General features: G+C 35.5%; 1 long non-coding RNA gene across 1 annotated transcript; it reads left to right on the plus strand.

Annotated features, from left to right (window-relative positions):
• The first annotated feature begins 2,946 nt into the window (after nt 1–2,946).
• Nucleotides 2,947–7,170, plus strand: LOC131066880 (uncharacterized). The gene is made up of 4 exons (XR_009358962.1): nt 2,947–3,257; nt 6,717–6,804; nt 6,921–6,983; nt 7,088–7,170. It is a non-coding gene; the product is annotated as an uncharacterized LOC131066880 (long non-coding RNA).
• The last annotated feature ends 2,510 nt before the right edge of the window (nt 7,171–9,680 follow it).

Here is a 9,680-nt window from a genome sequence, read left to right on the forward strand (position 1 = left end):
CAATCTTCCAGTTCTCGCAACCAGAGGGCTCATTCTGGTTTAAGTTACCTCCCATATTGAACAGCAGGTCGAAGTCCCCAATGGTGTATCTCACAATTTGCAGGCCTAGATTTAACCACAGGTTCTTGAGCAAAATTCTGGGGTAACAAAACAGAGTCCCATCTATGATTTTAAAGAAAATAATAATGGTCGCACAGATCCAACACTTATTATTATAATCCTCATCATACATGTGATCATAAAAACGATGCCTAATAGCAATCATTAACTGACAGTCTGTCTTTGATTTCCGGACCCCAAAAGGTAATCATGATTTTAACTTGACCCATTGATGCGATCAAATAATAATTGCTCCCTAACATCCCTTTTACATTGGGCCTCTCTGATATATTTAACCTCCACCTCTAAATTGACCCCTTCATTAGCTAAAAGGTTCGCAACCTTATTGCCTTCCCTTAGAGTGTGAGTTATGAGAATACTAAAATAGTCATTTAATAACTTTTTAGCACTTTCAATCAAATTAGTAATATTCCAGGATGAGGAACCAGTACCTTTAAGAGCTTGAATGATGCTGAGGGAATCCCCTTCCAACCAATTTTTTTTAAAATTTGAATCCATGAGCAAGCTAGAGGCTTTTTAGCATAGCCCGAGCTTCAGCCACATGATTATTTTGGACCCCAAAAGGAGAAGCAATAGCAACAATATAGACACCTTGAGCATTTGTGATGACTCCTCCCCCACCGGACTTCCCAGAGTTGCCTTTAGTAGCCCCATCAAAATTCACCTTGATCCATCCATGATTAGGAAATCTCCAAACAATATTTTCTCTCCTTGTCTTATTGTCAGATCTACAAACTTTGTGGATTAATTTCCATTTAGTAAGGATGCAATTTTCAATTTCATTCATATCAGTAAAAAACCATTGTTTATTGTTCCCGTGAGGAATATTTATGTTTTCTTTTATAGCCCTGCAAACTTTTTCAAAGACCACTTGAGAAGTGCACTTAGCTTCCCTAAATATTCTGTTATTTCTCTCTTTCCAAATGCCCCAGCAAGTCATGGGAAGGATCAGGGACCAAAGGTTCTTGATAAGAGGAAATTTGGTGGGAAAAGTCCATTGCCAAATAATTTCCTTGAGACTCTTGTGCATAACCCAATCAACTTTCCAATTCACCCAAAACTTACTCCAGATTTCCCAAGTGAAGGAGCAATGGATAAACAGATGATCAACTGATTCTTCCTCTTTCTGGCATAGCTCACACCTGTTAGGGAACATAAAACCTCTTTGGACAAAGTTATCAATAGTAAGGATCCTATTGTGAGTAGCAAGCCAAAGGAACATGTTGAATTTAGGGATAAGAATTCTATTCCAAACTTTACCCCATATAGGGTTGTTGATCTGGGTAAAAGTATTTTTATAGGCTGAGGCAACCGTAAATTCACCCCTTGGATTACTCTTCTAGATAATTGCTTCTATTTGTTGATTCTTCTAATTCATCTCATTTATTTATTGATATCAAGTAATCAACTATAAATCTACCATCTCCCATTCCATTTGATCATCTACCATTGTTGAGTATTCATGCCAAATCATCGTGAACTTGTGATAATTGTGCTATCATAAGGTTATTGTGATTCTCTCTCTCTCTCTCTCTCTCTCTCTCTCTCTCTCTCTCTCTCTCTCTCTCTCACACACACACACACACACACACACACACACACACACAAGTCATGGAGTCATATAAGGTATAATTATTTTAATTATTCGATTGATCACATCAATTTCATGTTTTATTAGTGATTGTTGATTTGTGAATTTGGGTATTGCATTGTTATATTTTCTATTTTCATATTTCATGTTTCAACATTCATAGAATCAACTCAACATAATTGAAAAATTGTCATTCTGAATTCTTAGGAGGATAATAATCAAATATTTAATTAAATAAATAGATAAATGAGAAGGAGAAAATTATATTCAAAGAGGAAATCAATTGACGAGGAAAAGAGGTTTCTATTTTATAGATGAAATTAATTAATAACATAAAAAGAAAAAGTTTATTTATTGAAAATGAATTAATTAACTCTTATACGATTAAATGGATAAAATATGAAAATTGATAAATAATAATTAATGATTAATGACATAATATTAAATTGTAATAAATAGTAAATCAATGATGATTAATACATGCTTAATTAATTCTATGATGAATGATATTTGATAATGCTTAATAAAATAAATAAAATTTGATAGTTAGAAGAATAATTATTACATTGTCAAAGGCGTATTACACTCATATAATGGATGCAAAAATGTTTGTAAATAAAATTAGAAGCATTTAATTTGACGTGTTTGTGACACTTAAATGTATAACAAATAAAAAAATCAATTATTTTTTAATTTTATATTGTTTTATCTTCACTTCCACCTACTCAATCAATTTTATCTATCTTTAACATGCAATCAATTAACTTCGTAATTATTTCAGTCAATTCATCTCATCGAATCTTCTCATCAAATCTTCACCATTCCTTATATAAAATCCACTTTTTTCTCAACGATAATGATGAGAACAAATATAAAATAAAAATAGAATATTGTGATAATATAATAATAATAATAATAAAATGTAATTTTAATAGATTTTTTGCTTTGATCAATAGTTTAATAGAAATATAATAATATAATAATTTTATAAATAGAATAATATATTTGCATACTTCACCTATATTTCTGAAACTATTAAACTACATGCAAAGAAGTGGAGTGGACACATAAAGAGGGATCTAGGTTGAATGGTTTGGTATGAAAAAGTTTGAAAAAAAGACAAAATGAGTTCTAATAGTTTTCAAGGTGATAGACACTAAAACCAATATCAAAACTAGGGCAGACAAATGTGAATGATGCACTTTTTCAAGTCTAAACCTGTGTGCTTATAGGCTCCAAAGTGAAGCTAAACCAATGGACTGAATGAACAGAAAAAGATGGTCAGATGACTGAATAAACAATTGAAGGATGACCAAAGCTTTGGATGCATCGCTTGAATGTTTAATGCACCTACCGATATTGCACTTGGCTTCAAAATTCCATGAGACTTGGAGGAGTTGCTTGAAATTTCACCAAAGCCATTTGTATTCAAAGCGATTCAGATCGAGCCGAGCTTATCATCGTGAACCAGCAACCGAAGGAATCAAGCAAATTTGATGAGAAGCAAAAAGAGCACTTAGTTTGGGAATTTAAGCAAAATTAAGAGGTGAGTTGTCGAATTCTTCGTATGTGTGCTTGAATTCCTGCGATCGCTCGTCGAATATTAAAATTTGAATCCTGGTAAAAATAGTTGTAGCAATTTGCAAGAAGCCCTAGGCAAACAAATCTTGGGTATGGTGTGTTATTTTGATTCAGGTCAAAGGAGTTCGTCTATAAATTGGGATTTTGACTTCGATTATGGGGTTGCATTATAAAATAAAAGTTATGACAAACCCTTGAAAACCCAGGTAAGTGGCTTGTACATTAAATTGATTGCGAAATTTATTTTGAGATTGAAAATTTGATTTTATGCATCCGTTGTCGAAGAAAACGAAAATTATAGTTTGAACTTATAGAGTGTGAATTTAAGATTTGAAGTTCAAGAAATCCTAAATCCATAAGATAAACATGGACCTATAGAGAAAACTTACCACTGAATCAAAAGAGCGTCCTACATTAATGGTGTCTGCCAAAAGGGCTATGAAAGCTTTCATAAAAGAAAAGGAGAAAAATCATTGGAAATTCTTCAAGGATGCTAGGTACAACGAGAGAATTCTACCTGTCTTCTACTGACCAGGATTTATTTTTTCATGCTTAGACCAGAAGTAATGAAAACCACCATCATTAACATTTAGGTGTATGGATCTGGGCAAAGTAGTGGCTCCAAGATACTTTGAAAACCTCGACATCATCGGTTGGACCGTAGACAAATATGATGCTACGTATAGAGTGGTAACGGATGCCGCAGAAAAGTACTGTTATATCTAAATGCACCAACGATATAGAAATTTCGTTTGGTTTGTGCAGTGACAATGAGAAGCTCCTGAGTAACTGACCACTCAAAACCAAATACATGTGAATAAGTCCATATACTGGAATGTAGAGATGCAAAGGCATGTCATTTGTGTAGTCAGAAGGCCTTACATCCAAAGAATATCGGCTGATTACATGATATCCATTTAATGTTGAGACTTTTAATGAAAACAACCTTAACAAGCTTTTGTCAAGTAGTGGGATGTGACAATGCACAGGTAGCTGATAAAGCCACTTTCGTTTTCATGTGCATTTTAATGCCTACACACATCCATGTTGCCTACGATTTTGCAGGTTAAATATCTCATGATTTTGATAAGGAGTTAACGATAATATGCGTCCCATGCTTACACACCCGTTCATAGGTTTTGCCAAATATTAGAGGTGAAAATATATGCATCTGATGGAAGAATATATTAAGTTGAATAAAATCCCCTCCCATTGTGGTGGAAGCACATATTTGACTATTAGAGGTGAAAATATATGCATTTGATGGAGGAATATATTAGGTTGAATAAAATCCCCTCCCATTGTGGTGGAAGCATATATTTGTCAACTATTTGTTACTTGTATATTATTGTATTTCGTAGGGAAAAGACAGGATTGGGAAACACTACAATAAAACTTGAGGCCCAATTAATTTAGGGCTCTAACAAATTTTTGTTGAAATTGGGTTAACTATTCGTTACATTCATATTACATGTATATTATCACTCATGGATCCAATGTGACCTCTTTTGTATTGTCTCTACATATTTATATGAGATTGTTGTGTTTGGAGCTTGTAAGATAGTTGTCATTAGTTGATGAAGACTTTGGAACTATGGGGAAATATTCAAGCAAGAATTGCTTTCACAATGGGGGTAGACATTGAACACAAATGTACTCTCATTTGGTGCGAAAAATGAGCTCACCAATGTGTTTAGCTGCTAAGAAAGTTCGATTTGTTTTTTTGTTTCATTTGAATTGGACACTAGAAGCCAATCTATCAAGTTCGTAGTTTTTCCAAGGTTTTGTATTTTCTTGTGTATAACTATTTTTGGGTCTTCTAAACACAATGATATAGTTCATTTCACACCAACAAGGTCCCACAAAATGTCATCTGCAAGAAGACACAAAGCACTCACAAACTTTATAGATTAGTCTTCGAATGTTCAATTTAGAAGAAACAAAAGGCACATTTGGGCGTGTGCACAAAGATGGTGGTCAGAAAAGTGGACACCACCCAAAAAAAACTTGGAAAAATAGGCAGCACGTACGCGGTTTTAAAATTTTAAATTCCCACGTATGCGCTTAGATTTGTTCTTCCTGAGCCTAGAAAAGGTAGCGCGTACGCGCTGCTTTTAGGAAAATGAGCGCGTACGCGCTACGCCTAGGAAAATTAGCGCGTACGTGCTGCTTATAGGAAAATGAGAGCGTACGCGCTAATAATCCAAATAAAACCGCGTACGCAGTGCCTGGTAAAAAAAGTTAAAAAAAAAAACTGGGTCTCATTTACCCGTAAAACGTATTTTTTACTTCGTTTTTTCCCCATTTTCTAACCTAAACCACGAACGGGGTGCTAAATTTGTCCTCTAGGGTATGGATCAAGGTTAGTTTTATTTATTTTTGTCTTTCTTTCTGGTTTATGCAATTTGTTTTACATTTTGAATTTAATTTTATTAATTTTGATTAGGTTTTTTCATTTTTTGTTTCAAAAACCGGATTCTTCTAATCCAAAACAAGAACAACCAAATGTACCTCCTGAAAACCCACAAGAACAACCAAATGCACCTCCTGAAAACACACAAGAACAACCCCCAATTCCTCCTTTTGACCGCACAACCGAAACACAGGAAGAATTAATTAATCAGTTAGGACAAAATATGTCTAAAATCAATAGACTGATTGTAAAATTGAAAACTTCTGAACTTAACCATCATCAATCCCTCACCACTAGCCTAGAAACATTAGCTAGTGGTGCCATAGTTGTTTCCACAGAAATTACCAAATGGGGAAGCTTTAGGGATAGGTGTCATCAATTCTATGCCAATAGGCTATCATACGATGGAGTAAAAAACAAAAATATTTCTAAACAACAAATATGTGCCCTTTTTGTTGATCCCAAAACTGGTCAGTCATTACCTCTTAATGCAAAGAGGTTTCCCATACATTGGTGTACCAATGTACAGATGAAGAATCTTTTTTGGCAGAGGTGGTGGATGGTCTTTGATGATCCACCTTGTAATAATTATGAGGTGCCATTATATTTTTTGAGAAAAATATATTGTGAGTTTATGCTCAATGTGCGACTAAACTATTTTGACATGAGAGAGTTTCATGGTAGAGGTGGTGGCTCTGCCCAAGATAGACTTGGAGCCCGTAGGCAATTAGCCGCGGAGAGTCGTCGCCCCCTAGCACCCAAACCCAAGGTGCATCAAGTTGTCCTATTAGAGCTGAAAGAGTCGATGGAGCTACAGACTCTTCAGGCGGCCACAACATTGACTGGTGCCATCATCCAACATGGGACATCATTAGCACACCCTATTGTATTGGATGATGAGCCATTAGAGGGCGACAGAGAGCCCATCGAGCATATGTGTGTCAGTTGCTCGGGGATAGATGATGTAGTCGATGCAGATGGATACTCATATCATCTGTGCATGATTTGCAGTTGTAGATGTCAGACTCACACGGTTGAGGATGTTGCGTTGACAGATGAGTTGATGGACATGGTGTTTGCCCATGAGCCACAGACACAGGTGTGTTGATTTGAATTCATAACATTTTATTTATCAGTCACTTTAAATTTGTAATTACATAAATGAATTTTCATTTATACATCGATTTAAATTGAGACAAATAATATGCATTTCAGGATGCAGCAGCGGTATTCCATACACCTCCCCCAGTTACCATAGCTGCAACTTCGATGCCTGAGGTATAAATTTTGTAACATGTTAAAATAGAATAGTACACTCTGAATTCAAAAAATACAAGATATACTAACTATCTTTAATGCTTGGTACAATTTCTGGTTTGTAGGTGTTGACAGGGGATGAAATGTCCCAAATTGATGACATCACGCTCTCAACGATCGATTTTGGCCTACAAGGCTATACAGTATCATATTTTGTACAACTCTTTTTATGTATTGTTTTGATGGAATATGCAAGTCATTTCATTTTAGATTTTTAAAATTATGTTTAATTTATTATCTGTACTAATATCTCATGTTAATTTTGTGTTTTTAGGGTACCCCCTCCGCGTCTAGGGCTCGTCCTAAGAAAAAGAATTCCTCGAAGACGCCAAAACGTGTGAAGAAGGTAATTGAACACATTTTTAGTTGTACAATCGTTTGAAAATGTTGAAATCAAGTATTAGTTGGGGTTTGTAGATTGATTAGTTTTTTTTGTCTATTTTACATGTACAACGACCATTGAGCTTTGTGGATATGATGAATGCACCTGATTCGCCCACGGATCAAGAGAGGGCAGAGGTATGTATCTCTACTTTATTTTCTTGATTTCATGATTATATGCACGCGTACATGTGAACTTGTGATATATTATAATCTTATAATTTTTTCATACAGGAAATATCCATACCTATTTCGTCAATGGCGAACCCTCCTCCTTGCACTGGAGAAGCATCTCAGGATCCGGTACACTTTTGTTTGATATGTAAAATTAATTGTTTTCAACCTTCAATACTTATCATTATATTAATTGTATTTAATCTTTGTACATTTTTTGTATAGGTAATAGCGTCAGTTTCTACATCGATGGTGAGCCATCCTCAGTCCATTAGAGAAGCATCTCAGGCACAGGTACGTCATTGTTCTCTATATTATAGCTTTTAAGTGTTTTTGATATATTAATGTTAGTACATTGTATTAATTGTACATTTAATCTACAATAGACTCCTTCGCGGTACGGCCATAACATGGATCAATTTAAGTATGTCTTCAAGAAAACTCCTAAGAGTGACAAGGAGAGGAGAGCGAAGACATTAGCTCCTGGATCAGCCGATGAGGTAATCTACATTTCAATTGCAAAGGAATTAAGTTGAATGCATAGTTATGATGTTAATTGTGAACTATTTTCTACAAAAGAATTCTAACTTGGCTTTTGAATTGTGGTTTTGCAGCCATCTACAGAGCCCATATTGCACCGAAGAGGCTTGATTTTGATGATCCACCACAAGTTTAGGATCATATAGTGTTAGTTTTGGTCATAGAATGACCAATACATGTAGATATATTCTACATTTCTATTGTATATCGATTTGGACATGGCATATGCCACATTTTTGTAACACTTCTATTGACTTGGCAGACATGCCTTTTTTTATATATATAAATATCGATGTTCGATCCAATAAATGTGTAATGAGTTCATTATTTTGTATTCGTTGTATTTTGTGGTTGTCCTTTTATAAATTTAAATGAATATTTGCATATGTAATCAACAATATGAATATAAACAACAAAAATATATGATATAAAGCATTGCAATCGTGGAATATGATTTGATAAAATTTCTAAAATGTTGAATTAACCCTACAAAACTCCTTGTATTCAGTTTATTATTGTGTATTCGCTATATTTGGTGTCTGCCCTTTTATAAATTTAAATGAATATTTGCATATGTAATTAACAATATGAATATAAACAACAAAAATCGACAATATGAATATAAACAACAATGTGTTTGGTGCGAGAGCACCTTCACGCTCGTAATGGTCAAATTTTGTTCCCCATGTGTACAAACCGACGTCGCAAGCACATTCGGGTGGGTAGGTTTACGCTAGGCATGGCCCTATCGTGCATCCCAAAGCACCAGAACGTCAAGAGTCATACCCTACCGGTGCGATCTCTCACGTGCCTTGAGTCCAAAAAATTGTCAAAATTTGACGGATTGTTTCTTCCAATCCATGACACATAAGGTCGATCTGTTTGATCCCATGGGGTCATGTGAGACTCCTCTACAATGGCCTATCTCGGTTTTCGACAACTTGGAGCCATTTTCGATTAGTAGTATTTTTTGCCTGCTCAAAAAATCGTCAGTTGCTTGCAAGGAAAAGTTGCAAGATTGGCTAGAATTGATTATATTCCTTGTGTGCACAAACTAACGTCGCGAGCACGTCCGGGTGGGCAGGTTTATGCTAGGCATGGCCCTATCGTGCATCCCAAAGCACCAAAACGTCGAGAGTCATACCCTACCAGTGCGATCTCTCAAGTGCCCTGAGTCCAAAAAATTATCAAAATTTGACGGACTGTTTCTTCCAATCCATGACACATACGGTCAATTTGTTTGATCTCGTAGAGTCGCATGAGGCTCCTCTACAATGGCTTATCTTGGTTTTCGATGACTCGGAGCCATTTTCAATTAGTAGCATTATTTCGCCTGCTCAAAAAACCGTTAGTTGCTTGCAAGGAAAAGTTGCAAGATTGGCTAGAATTGATTTTGTTCCTCATGTGCACAAACTGACATCACGAGCACGTTCGAGTGGGCTGGTTTACACTAGGCATGACCCTGTCATGCATCCCAAAGCACCAGAACGTCGAGAGTCATACCCTACCGGTGCGATCTTTCAAGTGCCCTAAGTCTAAAAAAAATGTCAAAATTTGATGGAT

Source organism: Cryptomeria japonica, chromosome 9 (assembly GCF_030272615.1).
Source record: "Cryptomeria japonica chromosome 9, Sugi_1.0, whole genome shotgun sequence".
Taxonomy (NCBI): domain Eukaryota; kingdom Viridiplantae; phylum Streptophyta; class Pinopsida; order Cupressales; family Cupressaceae; genus Cryptomeria; species Cryptomeria japonica.